Here is a 22,023-nt window from a genome sequence, read left to right on the forward strand (position 1 = left end):
TGCTGAACACGAAATAGAGGACATTAAAGATTACCTAAGCTATCCTCCCAGTCACTGCTCAAATCAGCTCTAGATGTTCCCTGCACAGGCATTCAGCCTATGTGTGAACACCTCCATTGACAGGGATCTCACAACCCCCAAGGCAACTATTCCAACTTTAGATAGCTCTATTAGGATGTGCTTTCTTATTCTGAGTTGAAATCAATGTGTGTCAACACAGAAATCAATGGACTGTGAGGAAAAGTAATTCATTCACCTCTGCCCACTGCTGACACTCTAGAAAAAGAGGATGTAATCAACAATAAAAACAATGAAGAGAAGCCAAAAATCAATGCGTCTCCTGTCGAAATAGCTCTCCACTGAAATAATTCAGCGTTTTCTCAATTGACTCAGAAGACCACAGATTTTTCAGTGGCTTCTTTTCCTTCCTTCACCTCTTCCTTTAAAAAAAAATCTTTGAGCTTTTTTTTCCCAATGAAAAGCTAATTGTAACTTTCCTGCAAGCCATTACTTTTTGATTCAGGTTATTTTGGGAAGAATCAACTCCCACAACTTCAGAAGAAGGGCACAAAGGGCACAATATGAGGATGAATGTTTAAGGGATTCAGAAGGTGGCCTGAGGGGACTCACTGAAAGATCAAGGTTCACCTAAAATCCATAGAGGAGATGCTCCCTCACAGTCATACCCTCATAGTGTAGACAGAATTTCTGAAGCGATATTCTGCACAGCAAGACCACCTGGAAGGAAGAGAGTTCTGTTTCTAGTTCTCTCTCTGTTGCTGTTTGCCCTTTGATCTAGCTGAAAAGCTGATCTGTAGGGATGGGGTACAGATGTAAAAGAGGTGCCTCGTTTTGCTTGACAAAGTGAAAGTCCTTGGAAACTAATACAAGAGTAGGTCCAGCCGTGCTGTTCAGACATCTTTCTTGAAAATGAGACCGAATGGAAAGTTGTCACAGTGAAAGGTGACCCAGGTTGTCACAGTGAAAGGTGACCCAGGTTGGGTGTGGGGGGGCAGAGAGGTGTTAGTGCTCCATAGAACCCCAGTCTCCTTCAATGAGGCCCAAGGAGGGAGAGCACTCCCCACACACAGCCCAGCTCCAGCTGCCAGGAGGATTTCCCTCCAGAAGTCACAAAAAGAGATCGTCCTCCTGGCCCTTCTGCCCTTTCCTGCATCCCTAGCTTTGCCATTTACCAGCTTAATGTCAGTAAGTAAGTTAGCCCCCTCTCTGGGCCTCAGTTCCCTCATCTGCAAAATGGGGATACTGCCCTTGCCTCCAACAGATTATAAGGATCAAATAAGATAAACGTGAGAAAGCATGTTTTAAGGAGGAAAGTGTTATCACCTAATTTAAAGTTTTATTGTATCTTTTTCCTGTTTTTAAAGAAATAAAGAGGAAAAGAATAGTTGTTCCTCATACTCCTGAGACCTTATGAGAAATGGGAATTAAGCTGACCCTCCCCTCAGCTGAAGCATCTGGGCAGAGCCTATGGTCTTCATAGGTGTGGAGATGGCAGCCATTTGATTTTACAACTGACTTCAGAATAAAGAGAAGTCAAGAGTTAGCCCTCTGCAGGACCCCTGTGGCCTGTGCAGCCCCACAGAAGTCTGGGGTTGAAGCAACAATGGAAAACTGAGCACCAAAACAGGGATAGGAGGCCTAGGAGGAAGAGGTCACTCTCCTGAGCCAAGTGCCATTTATAGGGCAACATTAGCACACTAGCATCAGGCTGGCTAATTGATTTTGTTCCTGTTACAGGAGCACCTGTTTCTGCAAAAATGAGGTGGCCACCAGCTCTGTCATGGTTGCTAGGAGAGCATCCAGGATCTCCAGGGTTACTTTGTCCCAGCCAATGGGGCAAGGGCTTTTTGAGAACCAGGAGAGTGCCCATGGGAACTGCCTGCAGGACAAGAGGGGCAGGGGTTGACCCCATGGTCAGGCCTGCACCTGGAGATTCTAGAGCTGAGGAGCTGGGCAGGAGATAGGGAGGACAAGAAGGCAGAAGGGGAGGGATGCCATTTGTGAAAATGGATTCTAAGCATCATTAATGTGACCCATTCAAAAGCTTCTCTCACTCTCCTCCTTCTCTGGAGCCTTCCTAGTGGGCTCAAGAGGAGATTAAGTCACCTGGTCCAGGCAGGATGCTGGGCAGCTGAGGGGTCCAGGGAAGAGTCCTAACTGCTATTTATTTTAGTGAGATCCAATGAGCAGAAAGGGAGCACAGGAGGTGCTGAGGTGGGGCTGGTTCTCCTGCCTCTTCCAGAAACATTCTGAGAGCTCCCACAGGCCCCTGCCCTTTTTGACTGTGTATTCTGGTCAGCTCTTCAATTCCCTCATCCAAAGACAGAAAGCCTATCTTCAGAGCTCTGAACTACCCTAAAAGTCCCAGCCATTCTGCTCGCAAGGTTTTTCCATTTACAGAGGTTTTCAAACCAGGTTGAACAGGTATATTATACTCCTGAAATAAAGAGTCCAGTCTTTTCCCAATTCCCAGAGGAAAAATTAGTTAATGGAACGAATCTTCTCAATATTAAGATTTCTCTTCTGCAATTTTTTTCTTAAATTCTTGAGATGTTACTCCTTGTCTACATAAGAATGTGGTGAGTGATTTTGTCTGTTTTAGCATAAACTATTTTTAAAAATTGTTTCTTCTTCTTGGGGCACCTGGGTTACTCAGTTTGTTAAGCATCTGACTCTTGATTTTGGCTCAGATCACAATCTCACAGTTCATGAGATCAAGCCCCACATCAGGCTCTGCATTGTCAGCACAAAACCTGCTTGGGACTATCTCTTTTCCTCTCTCTCTGACCCTCCCTCCCTCTCCCTCTCTCAAAATAAATAAATAAAACTTTTAAAAAGTAAATAATTAAAAAATAAAAATTGTTTCTTGATGAAGAATAATTGACATAATATTTTATTAGTTTCAGGTACACAACATAGAGATTTAATACTTATATACATTTTGAAATGGTCAACACAGTAAGTCTAGTTATCATATGATACCATACAAAGTTGTTACAATATTATTAACTCTATTCCCTATGGCTGAACATTGCATTGCATGTCCTATTTATTTTATAACTGGAACACTGTATCTCTTGATCCCCTTCACCTATGTCATCCATTCCCCCACTCCCCTTCCTTCTGGCAACCATCAGTTTGTTCTCTGTATCTATGAGTCTATCTCATTTGTTTTTCATATGAGTTTATTCATTTGTTTGATTTTTTAGATTCTATATATAAGCGAAATCATATGGTATTTGCCTTTCTCTGACTTATTTTGCTTAGTATACTACCTTCTATGTCCACCTATGTTGCCACACATGGCAAGAATTCTTGGTTTTATGATTGAGTAGTATTCGTGTGTGTGTGTGTGTGTGTGTGTGTGTGTATGTGTGTGTGTGTGTGTGTGTCTGGCATCATCTTTAGTCATTCATCTATCAATGGACACCCAACTTGCTTCCATATCTTGACTGTTGTAAATATGATGCTGCAATGAACATAGGGGTACATAAGTCTTTTCAAATTAGTGTTTTTGTTTTCTTCATATAAATACCTAGATGTGGACTTGCTGGATTGTATGGTATTTCTATTTTTAATTTTTTAAGGAACCTCCATATTGTTTTCCACCGTGGCTGTGCCAATTTACATTCCCACCAAACAGTGCACAAGTGTTTCCTTTTCTCTGCATCCTTTCCAGTGCTTGCTATTTCTTGTCTTGTTGGTAATAGCCATTCTAACAGGAGTAAGGTAATAGTTCATTGTGGTTTTGATTTGCACTTCCTTGATGGATAATTATGTTGAACATCTTCACATGCCTATTGGCTATCTCTATGTCTTCTTTGGAAAAATGTCTATGCAGATCCTCTACCCATTTTTATTGGATTTTTTTTATATTGAGTTGTATGAGTTCTTTATATATTCTGGGGGTTTTTTTGTTCTTTATATATTTTGAATGTTAACCCTTTCTTAGATACATCATTTTCAAATATCTTCTCTCATTCAGTACACTGCCTTATTTTGTTAATGGTTTCTGTCATTGTGCGATTTTTTTTTAGTTTTATGTAGTTCCACTTGTTTACTTTTGTTTTTGTCTTCACTTCAGGTGGCAGATCCCCACCCCCCAAAAAATCACTAAGACCAATGTTAAAGAGTTTACTATCTGTTTTCTTTTAGGCATGTCATGATTTTAGGTCTTACACTAAGTCTTTAATCCATTTTGAGTTTATTTTTGTATATGGTACAAGAAAGTAGTCCAGTTTCATTCTTTTTCATGTCCTGTTTTCCTAACGCCACTTATTGAAGACACTTTCTCCCATTGTATATTCTTGCTTCCTTTGCTGTAGACTAATGGATCATAAAAGTGTGGGTTTATTTCTGAGCTGTCAATTTTGTCCCATTTATCTACATGTCTATTTCAACGCCAGTACCATACTGCTTTGGTTACTACAGTTTTGTAGTATAGTTTGAAATCTGAGAGCATACCTCCAGCTCTGTTCTTCTTGCTCAAGATTGCTTTGACTATTTGGGGTCTTTTGTAGTTCCATAAAAATTCTAGGATTATTTGTTCTAGTTCTATGAAAAATGTCATTGATATTTTCATAGGGGTACATTGAATCTGTAGATTTTGGGGAGTAGTATAGACATTTTAACAATACTGACTTTTCCAATCCATCAGCAGAATATATCTTTCCATTTATTTGTTTCATCTTCAGTTTCTTTCATCAACATCTTAGAGCTTTCATAGTGCAGGTTTTCACCTCCTTAAATTTATTCCTAGGTATCTTCTTTTTGATGCAATTGTATTTGGTCTTGTTTTCTTAATTTACCTTTTTGATAGTTCATTATTATGGTGATAGAAATGCAACAGATTTCTATATATTCATTTTGTATCCTGCAACTTTACTGAGTTCATTTATTTGTTCTAATAGCTTTTGGTTGTCAGCTTTAGGATTTTCTATGTATAATATCATGTCATCTGCAAATAGTGAGTTTTGCTTCTACCTTTCCAATTTAAATGATTTTATTTCTTTTTCTTGCCTAATTGCTGTGGCTAGGATTTCCAAAATTATGTTGAATAAAGGTGACAAAAGTGGACATCCTTGTCTTGTTTCTAATCTTGGAAGAAAAGTTTTCAGCTTTTCACCATTAAGTGTAACATTAACTGTGGGTTTGTCATATATGACCTTTATCATGTTGAGGTACACTCCTTCTATATACACTCTGTTGAGAGTTTTATCATACATGGTTGTTGAATTCTGTAAAATGCTTTTTGTGCATCTATTGATATGATTGTATGATTTTTATCCTTCATTGTGTTAATGTGGCATATCACATTAATTGATTTATGGATATTGAACTATCCTCACATCCCTGGAATTAATCCCACTTGATCATGGTGTATGATCTTTTTAATGTATTGTTGAATCCAGCTTATTAATATTTTGTTGAAATGTTTTGCATCTATGTTCATCAAGAATATTGACCTCTAATTTTGTCTATTATAGTTTCTTAGCATAAGTTATTTATTTTAGGTTAAATAGCTCTTTGTTTCCATGTTACTCTACGAAGAGTAGATGTCCCACTATCTGGACAAGTTATGAGAACAAAAATTCTACTTTTAACTTAAAGCAGGGAAGGGGCTTTTACTGTGGCCACAGTTACTCATCATCATCAAAGTTACCAAAGCTATCAAAGCCATGATTTTTTAAAACATATACCATCTGGGGGACCTGGATGGCTCAGTCGGTTAAGCGTCTGACTCTCGATTTTGGCTCAGGTCATGATGCCACAGTCAATGCACATGGGGCTCTGTGCTGGGCATGGAGCCTAAGACTCTCTTTCTCCCTTTCCATCTATCCCTCCTCCTCCTCCTCTCTCTCTCTCTCTCTCTCTCTCTCTCTCTCTCTCTTTTGCCTCTCTCTCTCTCAAAAATTATATATATATATTTATATTTATATTTATATTTATATTTATATTTATATTTATAGATGTATACACACACACACACACACACACACACACACACACACTATCTAACAAGCCCAACTGATGATACTTCACTGAGAAACATGGAGCAACCAGAAGATAATTCCACAAACTCTCATAACCATATCTGCCCACATACCACATAGTTATCTTCCCAAATAACGCTATAGATAAAATCCAGCCTGCCTCCATCTAAAGTCAACCCCTCCTAGGGGCACCTGGGTGGCTCAGTCAGTTGAGCGACTGACTTCAGTTCAGGTCATGACCTTGCAATTCGTGAGTTTGAGCCCCACATCAGGCTCGCTGCTGTCAGCCTGTCAGTGCACAGCCCACTTCTGACCCTCTGTCCCCTTCTCTCTGCCCCTCTCTTGCTTGCACTCTCTCAAAAACAAATAAACATTTAAAAATACATTAAAGATGGGGCGCCTGGGTGGCTCAGTCGGTTGAGCGTCCGACTTCGGCTCAGGTCACGATCTCGCGGTTCGTGAGTTCGAGCCCCGTGTCGGGCTCTGGGCTGATGGCTCAGAACCTGGAGCCTGCTTCTGATTCTGTGTCTCCCTCTCTCTCTGCCCCTCCCCCATTCATGTTCTGTCTCTCTCTGTCCCAAAAATAAATAAATGTTAAAAAAAAATAAAAATAAAAAAAAATAAAAATAAAAATACATTAAAGTCAACCCCTCCTTCCTGACACAAGTTCTTATCTCTCCCACTCAAGGACAGTACTTTCTCTTCTATGTAATCTATTTTCTACTCTCTATTGGACTATTCCCATCAACATACAAGCATAGTGTTATTCTCTCATCCTAGGAAAAAACACTTCCTTCTCCAGCTATTACCCCATTTCTTTTCTCCTCGCTGCAGAAAACTCTTCAAAAGAGTTGTCTATACTCATTGTCCCAGTACTCCTCTTCCCAATATTTCTCACATCAACTTCAATCAAACATTTCTCTTCACAGATTTTGTTAAGGTCACCAATAATCTCCACATTGCTAAACCCAATGATCAATTCTTCTTGTCATACTTGGTGTGGTAATCAACTTCCAAAATGACTCCCCACCCTCTGGTACTCATGCTCTTGTGTCCTCTCTTCCCAAGAACATCCAGAGGTGATGGTATAACACTTCTAAAAGTAGGTTACAGAAGACCATTACTACCCTCTTAGGTGCTCTTTTACACTCTATTTCTCTTGGATCACATGAGAAGAAGCTGCTACTATGTCATGAGGCCACTCAGACAGCCTATGGAAGAGCCCACATGGTGAGGGACTGAGATATCTGGACAACAGCCAATGAGGAACTGAGGACTTCCAAAAACTATAAGAATTTGGAGTAGGATTCTCCAGCCCCAGTCTAGACTTGAGATGACAGAAGCCCCAGATGAGAGCTTGACCACAACCTTGTAAGAGATCTTGTGTCAGAGGCACCCAATTTAGCCACTCCCAGATTCCTGACCCTCAGAAACTCTGTGATACAGTAAATATTTATTATTTTAAGCTACTAAGTTTTGTAGTGATTTGTTACACAATAGGTTACTAATATACTTGACCTGTCACATCATTTGACACAGTTGATCACTCCTCCCTCCTTGAAACACTTTCTTAAGTTCAGCTTCCATTAAACCACCCTTGGTTTTCCTTCTAACTCATGGATCACTTCCCCTCAACTTCCTTCGCTGATTCTTGTACTTCTGCCCAACTTTTTTAAGTTAAGGAGGCCCAGAGCTAGCCCTGGGTACCTTTTCTTCTATGTCTACACTCACTTTCTTGGTGACCTCATCCAGCTTCATGACTTTAATTATCACCAATTATATGTTGTCAATTCCAAAATGTATATTTTGGCCCATTTCTCGCTCCCAAATTTCTGACTCATATAACCAATTATCTGTATGACTTTTCCACTTAGATATTTAATATTAGCACAAATTCAACCTGATCAAAAGTAAACTCCTAATTTTCCCCACCCAAACTGATTCCATATTCTTCTTCATTGATGGCATTCTCCTAGTTATTCAGACTATCCTTGATTCCTATCTTTCTTTCATACCCCATATCCAATCATCAGTGAATCCTATTGACTCCACCTTCAAGAATATGAGATCCAGTTGCTTCTCACTATCATTGCTACCATTTTGGTTCAAGCCACCATCATCTCTCACCTGGACACAGCAATAGCCTTCTAACTGGTCTCCCTGTTTCCACCCTTGCCTTTCTGCAGTCAGTTTTGGATACAGTAGCTAGTGTGCAGTGTGATTCCCTTAAATAGGCAGATATAATCATTCCTCTCTACTCAAAATCCTGCGACATATCCTCATTTTATTTAGAGTAAAAGCCAAAGCCCTCCCAACAGCCAGCAAAGCCCTACATGGTCTGGCGCTCTCTCACTCCCCTGAATTGGTCTCCTTCTATTCTCCCCTTACTCTGCTCCAGCCACACTGACCTCCATGCTGTTCTTGGAATATGCCACACACACTCCCACAGCATCTGCACTGCTCTTTCTTCTGCATGGAGTGCTCTTCCCCTAAATATCATTATGATTCAGTTCCTCATCTTAAGTCTTTGCACAAATACCACCTTGTCAATGAAGCCTGTCTTGGCCATCCTACTTAATACTGCACACTGCCCCCACCCCTAGCGGCCCCAAGCCTCCTTATCCTACCTTTATTTTTTCCACAGCACTTAGCATCTTTTAACACACTAGAAACTTTATTCATTTGTATTATTGTCTATCTTCCCTTTCTAAAATTTAAACTACAAAGGGCAAGTATCTTTAATTCACTGTTATGTCCTAAGCCCTTAAGATGGTGCCTGACATATAGATGACACACACACAAAAAAAAACCTTGTTGAATGAATGAATTTATACCTACTATCTATAATTATTATTAAAGCCTCAGAATTTTTTATTATCCACATTTTAGAGATGAGGACACTGAGGAAAAGGGAATTAACATTTCTCAGTCTTACTATGTGCCGGACACTCTACATACGTTATCTTATTTATTCCGCCTATTTTTCAAGGCCCAGAGAAGTTAGGTAGCTGTCTAAAGTCACACAAGTGGTGAGGAGTCAATTCCTGATGTGAATTCAAGCCCCTGAGGATACCATTCCTTCAGTAAACACTCCCCATACCCTAGACTGGTCAGGGATCAAAAGTCACATGAGGGGCGCCTGGGTGGCGCAGTCGGTTAAGCGTCCGACTTCAGCCAGGTCACGATCTCGCGGTCCGTGAGTTCGAGCCCCGCGTCGGGCTCTGGGCTGATGGCTCGGAGCCTGGAGCCTGTTTCCGATTCTGTGTCTCCCTCTCTCTCTGCCCCTCCCCCGTTCATGCTCTGTCTCTCTCTGTCCCAAAAATAAAATAAAAAATGTTGAAAAAAAAAATTTAAAAAAAAAAAAAAAAAAAAAAAGTCACATGAAACAACTGTCTTTGGCCCAGAGAATCCACCATATCACAATCCATGGCATCCCTTAAGGGTCCTGTCTGAAGGCCAACAGTCAATCTCTACCTTACTTTCTGTCCCCAGGTGCAGGCACCAGTCCCCCCTGTGACACATGGTGACTGACAGAGACACAAACAGCTCCAGCCCCTCAAACCCACAAACCTGGGAAGAGGTTCTTGGTATTCGCTTTTCAAAAGTTGTAAACATTTTTTTCAAACATTTGAAATATCAGGGCTTTCAAAGCCTTTAAGGCCAGATGAGTACACACTGGCCCACAACTTCTTAATGCCTCCACCAAAAAAGAGCACTAGCCCTTTATCAGTCCAATCCTCAAAGACGTGAAGACAGCATAAAATCAGTGAAGTCACTCACAACCAATGGTAATAAGAATTAACGCTGTACTGGCTCTTTCAACATCCCAGACCTTCCTGAATGCTTACATACATTACACTTCTTATAATCTTCACAAAAACACTATAAGGGGGTTACTATTATTAGTCCCATTTTATAGACGAGAAAAACTGAGGCATGGGGAGGTTTGGTAACATTCCTAAGGAACCATAATTAGTAAGTAATAGAGCCAGAATTTGAGCCCAAACAGCCTACCCCCACAGCCTGTATTTAACAGATACACCACACTTCAGCATGAAAGCGAGCGGAACATGTAAACAACACCTGCAGCTGTTGAAGCCTCCAGCACTCCACAGAGCAAATCCATTCATGCTCACAGACAACACCTAGAATGGAAGCAAACTGACATATCTTCTAATAGAGCTATCTACACTTAACTCCCTTATCATTTCACAAACCCCATCCTTACCTTTCTAAAGAACCAGCCCTCCATCTTCCACTACATCAGTCATTTATTATTCATTGATAAACATGACATTTCAAAATTGCCACCATCACCTACCTACATCTTCAAGCTATCCTTTCTCAGTCTGCTCCCCATTTCAGCCCCTCTCATGACTGGTTTTCTTTATTTTTTGCCAGCTACCCATTAATTAAGGGAAGCTTTCTTTTGCTCCAAGAGCCACAATTTCATATTTGCTTCCAGTGATGGTACTGCTCTTATTCCTAAAGCACTCCCTTTCAGGAGGCTCATTAATCATTGATCACACATATTTCCACCTGCCTAGCTTTTCCTTCTTTTTTAAACACTGCTTGAGTTTTAGGATTGCATAAATTGCCATTCAGTGGATGTTGGTCGGTCATCCACTCTGTCGCTGACTATAGTGGTGACATCTCTGAAATCTCTCTTTTTGGAAAAGCTATGATTTTACCAAGAAGTGAAAGCAATTTTAAACCTTTTAAGATGTCTAAAGAGAGAGTGATCCCTGTGGGCTAGAGGTATCAGAAGGATGGAGGAGGTGAGGATTGAGATGTTCTTAAAGAATAGAAAGAATAGGAAGGTCGGATTTGGCCAAAAGGAAGCTTATATGCAAAGGTAAGAAGGTTGAAGTTAGTAAGGTTTAGTCAAGTATCAGAAAACAGATTTCCAGTGGCAAGGCACCTGGGTGGCTCAGTCAGTTAAGCGCCTGACTCTTAATTTAAGCTCCGGTCATGATCTCACAGGCTCATGAGATTGAGCCCCACGTGGGGCTCAGTACTGACAGCACGGAGCTTGCTTGGGACTCTTGCCCTCTCTCTCTGCCCCTCCCCACACTCACCTGTTTTCTCTCTCTCTCCCTCTCTCTCTCTCAAATAAATAAATAAACATTTTTAAAGATTTTCCCTGTAGAGAAAAATGGGAGGTAAGATCAGAAGATCAGATCATCTTAATGTCGAATGAAAAGACACTGAGATTGTATTCTGGAAGCACCAAACTGCCTGGGCTTTACGCCTTCTGTGCTGACCTGCCATGTAATTTTCTTAAGAATAATATTCTGTGCCTATCATCCTAGGGTCAACAAGAGGCTCTCCTTCATTTACCCAGCACTTGGCCCAGGATAGATCTGTCTCTCCACCACACACACACACACACACACACACACACACACACACACACACCTGTAATCATTAACCAGATTCCTGGGCTATGGCACTTTCTGACAGACAATTTCAGCAGCTTTCTGTTCCACCTAGGAGTCAAACCCAGTCTGCATATATTATTCAACCAGAGCCTTAAAGACATTCCATAAGCCAAGAATTTACTGCACTCTATTTTCCAGACACAGTTCACTACAGGACTGCCTTGGCCCCTAGCCCCACATGTGTCCCGACCCCTACAAGGTGTTTCAGAATACCAGGGGGAGCTTGGTCCACCTGTGACTCATCCCTGAGACACAGGGTCTCCAGGTCTGGGGTCTCCTCAGTTTTCATCTACATGGTGAGTCCTAAGCTGAGCTGGTTTTCACAAAGAACACCCCAGGATACAACTCACAATCCCTAGAGTGGGTTTCTGAACCCAGGCCACTGGGCCTCATCTCTAGACTTCTGGACCCTGCCAGAGAGCATTCCTGGGGCTGTGTGGTTATCACTCCTGCCATGGGCTGAGTTTGTCCCGCTCTGGTTCATATGATGAAGTCCTATCTCTCAATGTGACTACACTGGGAGATAGGGTCATTAGGAAGTAATTAAGGTGTCAGAAAGGATGAGATCATAAAGTGGAGTGCTGGTCTGATAGGATTAGTTACCTTTTAAGAAAAGACACCAGAGAGCTCTTGCTCTCTTTCTCTCTCTCCCTCTCTTTCTGCCATGTGAGGCCACAGCAAGAAGGTGGCTGTCTGCAAGCCAGGAAGAGAGCTCTCACCAGACACCAATTCTGCCAGCACTTTCGTCTTAGACTTCCAGCTCCAGAACTGTGAGAAGTACATGTATGTTGTTTAAGCCACCCAGCCTAAGGTGTTCTGTCATGGCAGCCCAAGCTGACTAAGACAACTCCTATTTCCAGAGTCACACCCAAGTTACAGACCTGGGGCTGCAAACACCCAGTCCTAATATAGTAATGCTGGAAATATCAGCATACCAGATATCTTTATACAATTTCCCTTATTTTGCTTATTTTCATTGAAGACTCCACATGGTCTCAAACTTTTCTGGATCTCCATCTCTGTCCTCCACTTCTATCTCTGGAAATATCACCACCCTCCTCATTCAAATCCATTGGTGCCCCCTGTGACTGTCCCTGGACTGATTCACTCATCCGTGCTAATGCAATAGCTAGTAAGTTCTTCCTCCCAAGTAACACATATGCTAAGAGTCTACCAAAGGCAACACTATATATGCCCGAAAATAAAAACATCTTACATTTTACCTGGTAATTTCAGGTGCTTGACAAGCTAATGGTTCCTTAGGAAACCCCAAAGCACAGCCCACAGAACCTTGCCCTAAAAATCTAAAGGTGATCACCCAATAGGGGGATGGGCAATCAGATCATTAGGAATGTCTTGGTTTTTCCAGCTTCTCTCATGGGGTTCTCTAGTGGGCTCCTTCCCTAGCTTGGAAAGAGAAAGGCCAGACTTTGCAAACAGCAACACAAGTCACCCAGAGCTTCCCAGATACCTCTGGCAGCAAGGACTTAGCAAGAAAGGGTGTCAGTAACCACCCTGATATGTACTGGTGGGCCACAAATGACTGGCCATCACAGCTGCCAGCTTGTTAGCCCCTGTGGCCAGCCCTTATCCCACCCCATGTGCATACCAGACCTCAGACTGGGTAGGAATAAATTGACCCTGCTCTGTAATCCTGACCTTGCCTTCCTCCACTTCTCTCTATAAATAGACAGATTGCCCTTTGAAGCAGATCAGTGCCAGCCCCCAGCCACACACATCCAACCTCCCCCATCCCCAGTGCCTAGCCCCTAGCCTCCATTCCTACCTAAGTACAGGGAGTCAGGGTGAGTGGAGAAGCTTCCTCAAAGGGAAGACAATGAGGAGTCTTGTGGAAACCATCCCTGATGACATAGTTGGGGTATTTTTGTTTTCATTTTGGTAACATTGACATACATAAAATTCACCACTTAAAAGTATACAATTCAACAGCATTAAGCATATTCACAATGTTGTGCAACCATCACCAACTTACAGAACTTTCTCATTACTTCAGAGGAAACTCTACTCATTAAGCAGACTTTTGCCAATCCCCCTGCCCCAGCTCCTGCAACCACTAATCTGCTTTCGGTCTCTACAGATTTGCCTATTTTGGGTATTTCATATAAACAGAATCATACAGTATGTGTCCTTTTGCCTTTAGTTTCTATGATGATGTTTTGAATCTGTCTTTATGCGTGTCTGATAGACCCAAATATCAGCCATAGACAACCTTGGGAAACATGGCCCACCTGCCTCTAGACATAGAAGGTCGGCACCCCTCAGCCTAAGCACCCCATTCAAGGTCCTGTGAAGCTTCAAGAGATATAAATCAAAGGTGAAGGCACAGCTTGCCCAAATGAAAGTCTTCAGCTTAAAGGAAATAACAGAAAGGCAAAGGAAAGGTCCAGGACAGTCAAGGAAGGCTTCATGGAAGGAGCAGCACTGCTCTGTGCTGGAAAAATGGTCAGGACCACAGGGACAGCATTTAACCCCAACATGTACATGCTCCCAAAACTCTACCTCCACCTCTGACTTTGCCCCTTAACTTCTGATTTGTGCATCCAGCTACCCACACGGCATCTCCACTTGGGTGCCTGATAGGCATCTCCAAATTAACACTTTTGACTTCCCTGCTCTTTACATTCTTACAAATCTGCTTTTCCATCACTGTCTCTTGTCTCAGTAAATGGCACCGCTGTTCACCCAGGTGCTCAAGTCAAAAACCATGGGAATCATCCTTGATTTCCCTCTTTCTTTCCTTAACACCCCACATTCAATCCATCAGCAAACTTACTGGCTCCATCTTCAAATATATCTAGAATCTGACCATTTCTCAACAACAGCATCAATGCTAAGCTGCAACAAGCCACCATCATCTCTCACCTACACTACTGCAACAGCCTCCCAACCTACCTCTTGGCTTCCACCCCTGTCCCACTAAAGGCTATTACTTACAAACAATTAGCATGATTCTTTCATAATGTATTGTTCAAAACTTTCCAATGACTTCTCATCACATTTAGAATAAAATCTGTAACTTCATCCATCACCTGCAAGCCCACCATGATTGGTTGCTAACTGCTTCCTTTATTGCTATCCCTCTTTCTTTATTCACTGTACTTCAGCTACACTGTCCTCCTTGCTCTTCCTGGAACACCTCCTGCCTCAGGGCCTTTGCACTTGCTGTCTTCTCTGACTAAAACACTCTTCCCCATGATACCTGGCTTGCTCCTCTATTCAGATCTTTTTCATGTCACTTCCACAGAACAGAAATACCTTCCAAAACTTAAACACCCCCTTTCATTGTGTTTTATTTCTTTACAGAGTTTTATTTTTCCAAGAACTAATAATTCACTTGGCAAAATAATGTATACACATATACACACATAAATGTTATTTTCACAAAATTGATCATTACTTGGTAACAAATAAATATACACAATATGTACATACACACATATAGATGTATGTACCTTCCCCATTAGACTATAAACTCCATGAGGGCAACTTGTTTACCTTATTCACCACCATATCTTCAATGTATACAATAGTGTCTGGCATATAATAGAAACTTATTCAATACTTTTAGCAAAAAACTGAACACGAATGAGTGTAAATTGGGTATGATGGGGCCACAAAGAGAGCATTTCTTCTATAAGAAGAAGTCAGGGAGTGGGAGGAAACAGACCTCTTCTTCAAACTCCTTACCTCAAGGTGATAAAGGTCTTCATTACCTGGCCGCTCCCATATTTCTGACCTCACACATTTCATCACATCCAATCCATGGTGCCCTGGTCACTTGCCCAGCCCCCATACACTCTGCACACAAAACTGCTGCTTCCTGTTTCCCAGACAGCCAGGCTCTTGTACCCCTCTACGTTTTATACTGCCCCCTCTGTTTTCATTTCCCTTCACACTTTTGTTCTCCTGCCATTGCCTGCTCACCTTCCAAGCTTGGCCTGGGATGTGAACAGCCTTCCTAACAGCCCCAGGAAGAGCTGGCTGCTACCCCCTGCTCTGCCCCCACCCATGGTACACAGAGTTCTAATAGCACATATCACACTGCATTAATGACCTGTTTACAGGTTTACCTCCCTTATTAGACAGTGAGCCCAAGGGAAGGGATCCCATTTCTACATTTACATTAATATCCTGCTTTACATTTAAATGTCTCTTCCCTTGCACAGAACTTGGTTATTACCAGGTATCTCAATCCTTGATGAATAAATGATTCAACCAATTAACCAAACTAGAATTCCTCTTAAGCTCACCAATCTTTGCTAATGGCATCCCTCTGTCTAAACCAATTATGACTCTCAGAAAGCCACAGAATTGTCACTGGTGTTAAAAGTGAAGTAAATCTTCAGACACTTTCTATGTGTATTTCAGGGCTTAGTCTGAATATTTCACAGCTCCCTCATACCTAACTGAATAAACTCATGAACAGCCTTTAAGGTCTTCCATAATCTGGCCTCAACCTGCCTTTTTTTGACTTAACCCCTACCTAACACCCATCACGGTCTTTACATTCCAACAAACCAAGTTCTCGTCTTTCCCAAAATGTACACTTTCCAATATCTCTGCTTTTCCATTGGTTGAGAATCTTCTTTCTTCTCTCCCATCACTGCTTTTTGAGATTCTACTCAACTTCAACACTATTTATTCGTTCATGCCACAGGTATTCACTAAGTGTGTACCACGTCTGGCATCATTCTAAGTGCTGGAGACGTTTATAACAGTTCATGCAGCTGAATGGGACACCTAAGTCCCCTTCCTTCATGGGGCTTTCCTTTCAAGTGAATATCTACACACTGCTTTCACAGAGTTTATAATCTAGTGGGGAAGAAAAATGTATGGGTTGGGGGTGGGGCTGAGAGGAGTGGGTGTGTTTGCCAAGCAATGACTAACTATATAAAAAAGAATATTGATTAAGCTGTGTAGTGAAATAGAATGTGATAGGAAAGGGGCACTCCTCAGCTTGGGTGGTCATAGAGGGCCTTCCTGTGGAGGTGATATTTGAGCACAGACCTGAATGAACTCAGGAAAGACAACTAATAAATAGCAAACAAATAAATAAGTTTGATTATGATAAGCACCACAACAAAATGCCAGGGTGATATCACAGAGTAGTCATTTGTAAGGTGAGGGCAGCTACTTTAAATGGGGTGGCACCTGGGTGGCTCAGTTGGTTGAGCATCTGACTTTGGTTCAGGTCATCATCTCATGAGTCATGGGTTCAAGCCCCGCGTCAGGCTCTGTGCTGACAGCTCAGAGCCTGGAGCCTGTTTCGGATTCTGTGTCTCCCTCTCTCTCTCCCCTCCCCTGTTCTCTCTCTCTCTAAAAAATAAATAAACTTTAAATAAATAAATAAATAAATAAATAAATAAATAAATAAAGTGGTCAGGTAAGGCCCCCTGGGGAGATACCATTTGAGCTAAGACTGAAGGATGCAAAGAAGGAGCCAACCATGAAAGTGACCAAGGGATGCCCATTCCAGAAAGAGAGAACATTATCCAAAGGAGTACAGAAAGAAGAGCCTGGGATACTCCAGGACCAGAAAGGAGACTGGCAGAGCAGGCCTGGCAGAGCAGGAGGAAAACAGGTTGGTACAAGGCAAGGATGGACAGGTGGTCAGGGGCAGATCAGGTGAGGCCCTGCAGGCAATGGCAGAGAGCTGGGAGTATGCCAGTCTTCACCTACTTTCTGTCAATCTATTTCTACCATTCAGCCTTTCTCAAGGTGTCTTGATAATGGAAGACTAATATACAGGAAGAAGAGAGAGGCCGGAGTATTCCCCTCTTCTTGGTTTCAATTGGCATTTTACAACAATGGTGGCATCTCCTTTGTCCTTGCAGCTTCCCACAAGACATCCCCTTCCTCTAAGGTCACAGCTCCCACTAGGCAGGATGCATCATGGTTTGAGCAGCTTCTAGGTTCTGGGGTTTGGGTCCTACCAACCTAGAGTTAGAAGCGGTTTCCTTCTCTGGTTGCCTCCCATCCTCTATTTCATCTATGCAACAAAATCCTATATTAATATTCCTTATTTGAAATATCTAAAATTGCTCTCTTCCCCAAGGAGCAGGTAGCAGCAGCTTGTGTAGCCATGGCCAGGATTAAGGCTCAATACCTTCATAGCAAGAAGAGGGAGCTGTCTAAACAGCTAGAAAACCTGAAGATGGAACTGTCCCAGCTGTGTGTCACCAAAGTGACAGGCCACACAGCTTCCTTCCAAACTCTCCAAGATCTGAGTTGTTAGCAAATCTATTGCCCATGTTCTCACTGTCATTAACCAGACTCAGAAAGGGAACCTCAGGAAAGTGTACAAGGGAAAGAAGTACAAGCCACTGGGGCACCTGGCTAGTTCAGTCAGTTAAGCATCCAATTCTTGGTTTTGGCTCAGGTCATGATCTCACAGTTTGGCTCAGGTTTGAGACCCACATCAGGATCTGCACTGACAGCAAGGGGCCTGCTTGGGATCTGTCTCCCTCTCTCTCTGTCCCCCCCCCCCCCACTTTCTCTCTTTCTCTCTCTCCCTCTCTCTCTCTCTCCCTCTCTCTCTCTCTCCCTCTCTCTCTCCCTCCCTCCCTCCCTCTCAAAAATAAAGAAACATTAGAAGAAGAAGAAGTAAAAGCCCCTGGATCTGCAGCCCAGGAAGACATATGCCAGGTGCTGCCAGCTGACCAAGCACAAACAGAACCTGAAGACCAAGAAGCAGCAGCAGGAGGAGAGGCTGTTCCCACTGCAGGAATATGTGGTCAAGGTCTGAAAACTGACATCAACAAAATGCAAACTGGAAAAAAAAAAAAACCTGTGAAAAAATATTTCACTGACTAATACAAGAAGCCACATAGGTTTTGTGAGCAGAGTAGTGCCAGGATCTTGAATTACCTTTTGGGGAGATTACTCTGGCTGCTGCAAAAAAACTGTTGATAGGCTAAGAAAATGAGCAGAATTTTAAGCCACTAAAAAGTTCTTTCAACAGTCCCAGCAACAGGTGGTTGTGTCCAGGGTTTCAGTGATGACAGTGAATAGAGTGAAATGGATAGAATCAAGTTCTATGCTGGAGACAGATGCTAAGCAAACCAGCAACAGATTGGATGTCAGAGAAGAGGAAAAAGAGAAGCATCAGTAATGACTCCTCTGGAATTTTGGTTTGACTACCTGGGTGGAAAGTATAGAGATAGAAAGATAAGGGCAGGGGAAGTTTGGAGGTCAAACAGCATGTCAAATTATCTCCTGCTTCATGAAGCTTCTAGTTATCCTCTCACTAGGAAGCAATTTCTCCCTCCCTTGTAAAAACAGCATAGTGGAATAATACAATTATATAGCTACATGTCCATTTGACTTACTTCCCTTGCTAGATTGTAATTTGTTGTGGCTCACCATATCTTGTTCATCTTTGTGACTTCCACAGGACCTAGGGCTCTCAGACGTGGAGCCACAGGGCCAAGCACTGAGCTGGCAGCCTAAGAGAATCACCTCTAAGCCAGAGACACCAAGTTCTAATCTCTTATTATACAAAAGGGTATGGCTTTCAGTAACCACTTTGAGCCTGTTACATCTTTCCCCAACTCATAAATTAAACGCATTCCCCTGTTGATGGGTAGCTGTCACTGACCTTCATGCCCATATTGCTTTTCTGAAGGAATAGAGCGCATGACTATTCTTTCCAGCAGGAAGGACACACAGAGACTCAACAAATAGCTACTGAACTGAATCAAACTGGCACCACCAAACACCACGAACAGCATGGCTTCTTTTAAAAGCTCTCTCAACTTTCTCCAGTTTCCTAACCTCTCATTTCCGGACATTCCTGAATTCACTGAAGCCAATCCCCACAGTGACATGAATGGCCGCAGGAACGCTGGGTCCATAACTGATCCTGTTCCCTTGGGAAGGTGAGGCAAATCCCCTGGGCCCTTTGCTCATCTGAACAAAGAACACAACAGTCCTGCCCTGTCTCCTGCTTCTGAGAGCCATTGTAAGGAGTGGCCATCATTTATGCAGAGGAGGAGGCCTCAAGAAGGAGTCTCCTGGAGAAATGGAAAACAAGCATTCTGCTTCTCACCTCTCCCATCCCAATACAGAGTCTGCCTCTCCTAATATCATCTTTCTTGTGGCTGCAGCCACTTCAGTCTCTTCCTTCAGTTCCTTCCACTGCCTCTTCATTTATTTTTTGAATTAATTGTAAGCTCTGTGTCCTCACTTTAAGTGCTCTTTAGATCCTACATGCATCCCATCTCATTTCATTCTCTCTCTGGACGCCCTCTGCTCTAAAGCAGGACTGATATCATCCCCACAGCCCAACAGCAAATATTCACCAAGTACCCACTCTGGATGAGACACTGTGCCAGACAGTGTTGATGCAAATGAGAGACATATCCTCCCACAGCTGAGTCTGTCTGAGGACACAGGACAAAAAGTAAGATTCCCTCACTATGCAGGCAGGACCACTACTTTGGGCCTCCCTGTGATACACAACTACACAAGATTTCATGCCATTTCTGCCCAGGATGCTAATTCTCCACATCTCTACATAAAGCTGATCTGTTTTTTTCTGGGTGCTTGCTCTGAGGAGAAACTAAAAATGGTCAGCCAAGAGGACTGGGGCTTGATATCCCATCCGCCAAGAAATCATTAAAAGAACTCTGGGAGCCTAGTAGAGAAGAGAAGACTGGGCTAGCATCAAATACTCAGGGGTATTCATGTGAAGGAGGGATGATGAGGCTGGGCTTATCAGGTCCCCAGAGGAAGGCCAGAAGCCAGGAGTGAAAGCTCCCATGGGCAGATTTTAGTTCAGCCCAGTGAAGTATGTTCCAATAGTCAGAAGGGCCTGAGGACAGGAGGACAGCCTCAAGTGGCAATGAGGCCCCTGTCACTGCAGGTGACAACAACCGAAGGGACACTGAGAAAATATAAGCACTGACTAAATGATATTTGCAACAGTCTGTTGTTAATTCTATGAAGATACATTCTCCAAGTGGGAACTGAGACTCTGCCAGGGCAAAATCTTCATGCCATCACTAAAATTACCACATCCCTTATCTTCTATGTACTCTGAAAATGGGGCAACACTATCTGTACTTCCAGAGAGAGAAGAACTAGCCCTGGGCTAATCACATGAGAGAACTCAGGTGGGAGCTTCACACATCTTTGGCTCTGGTGACTGAGGGAAGCAAGAAAAGTGGTGGATCATTGATTATCCCCAAATCAATTGAAAGCATAAGAACAGTTTCTTTTATGCTTCAAGCTGAAAACATAAGCGTGGAAATAAGACCCTTTCCCAATCAGTTTTAGGCTGTAAACCCCAGTGGGAAAGTGATTTGACTGTCAAGAGAAAATACAGGAATGGAAAGCAAGCCCCCTGTCACCATAAGACTTTTAGAAGAGCAACCCAACAGTTCTTCTGGGTGGCAACAAGGCGCCATGAAGTGACATCTTGCCTTTCCATGAAGAAGCAGAGAATCCCTCTACCTCACTTCATTCACAGAATTGAAATGTCCAAGGGGTGGACAAGTGAGAGATTCTGGCAGGACTCTGAGAGGCCATGCAGGTTGGCTTCTCAGGCAGATGTCCCCCATGCACATTCAGGGGGCTGGGATATACAAATCTAATGGGGCAGCCCATAGACCAAGCTAGTGTCTGCATCCTTGAGCTTTTTACGCATAATCAGCCCAGGAAGGAAAACAAGAGTCAATCCCGAAACAAAAATTACTCAGTGAACAGAGGCTATGTGCCCTGCCATAGGATAACAACAAAAGCCAAGAGTAGTCCTCAGTCTGAGAGTGTGAAGGAAGAAGGCAGACACACATAAGAACCTGTAGGAAGTTGCTATCCAATTAACTGGGAGATTTGATTGGTACCTCGGGCCTCAGTGGTTGGGAAAGGCTTCACAGGAGCAGAAGGCCACACGGCGGTGCAGTGCAGAAAACATGTGGTTGTAATTCTGGATATGATTTGAAAAGATGATTCAGACATGCACTGTCCAATAAGGTAGCTTTTAGCCACGTGTGGCCATTTAAATTTAAATAAAATAAAATAAAATAAAATAAAATAAAATAAAATAAAATAAAATAAATAAAATTCAGTTCCTTAGGCACAATAGTCCATATTTCAAGTGTGCAAAAGTTACCATGCTTAGTTGCTACCATATTGGGCATCGCAGAATCTCCACCATCACAGAAAGTTCTGTTGGACAGTTCCAATACAAATTGTCCTTACCTTCAGTGGTCTTCAAATGCCCTGAATGAATTCTGGACTCACTGCGGTGGCTTAGATGGCCGTTATGGATTGGTCCCTGCCTGGGTCTCAGGACTCATTTTTGCCACCCTGGACCCATACACCGTATGCACTAGCAGTGAAGAAACTCTTTTCCTTCTTTCTCACAAGCTCCTCCCCTGCAACAGCTAGCTGAACCATTTCCCCTGACCCTTTTGGCCAACCTAATTTCTTCTCATCCTGCTGGGTTCAATCAAAGCACCTCTTCTCTGCGGACCCTCTCGACCCTTTAGGTGAGACAAGATTACCTGCTTTGCAATCTCAGAGAAGGCTGTGCTTTGCCCATCATA

This window comes from Panthera leo, chromosome F3 (assembly GCF_018350215.1).
Source record: "Panthera leo isolate Ple1 chromosome F3, P.leo_Ple1_pat1.1, whole genome shotgun sequence".
Lineage (NCBI taxonomy): Eukaryota > Metazoa > Chordata > Mammalia > Carnivora > Felidae > Panthera > Panthera leo.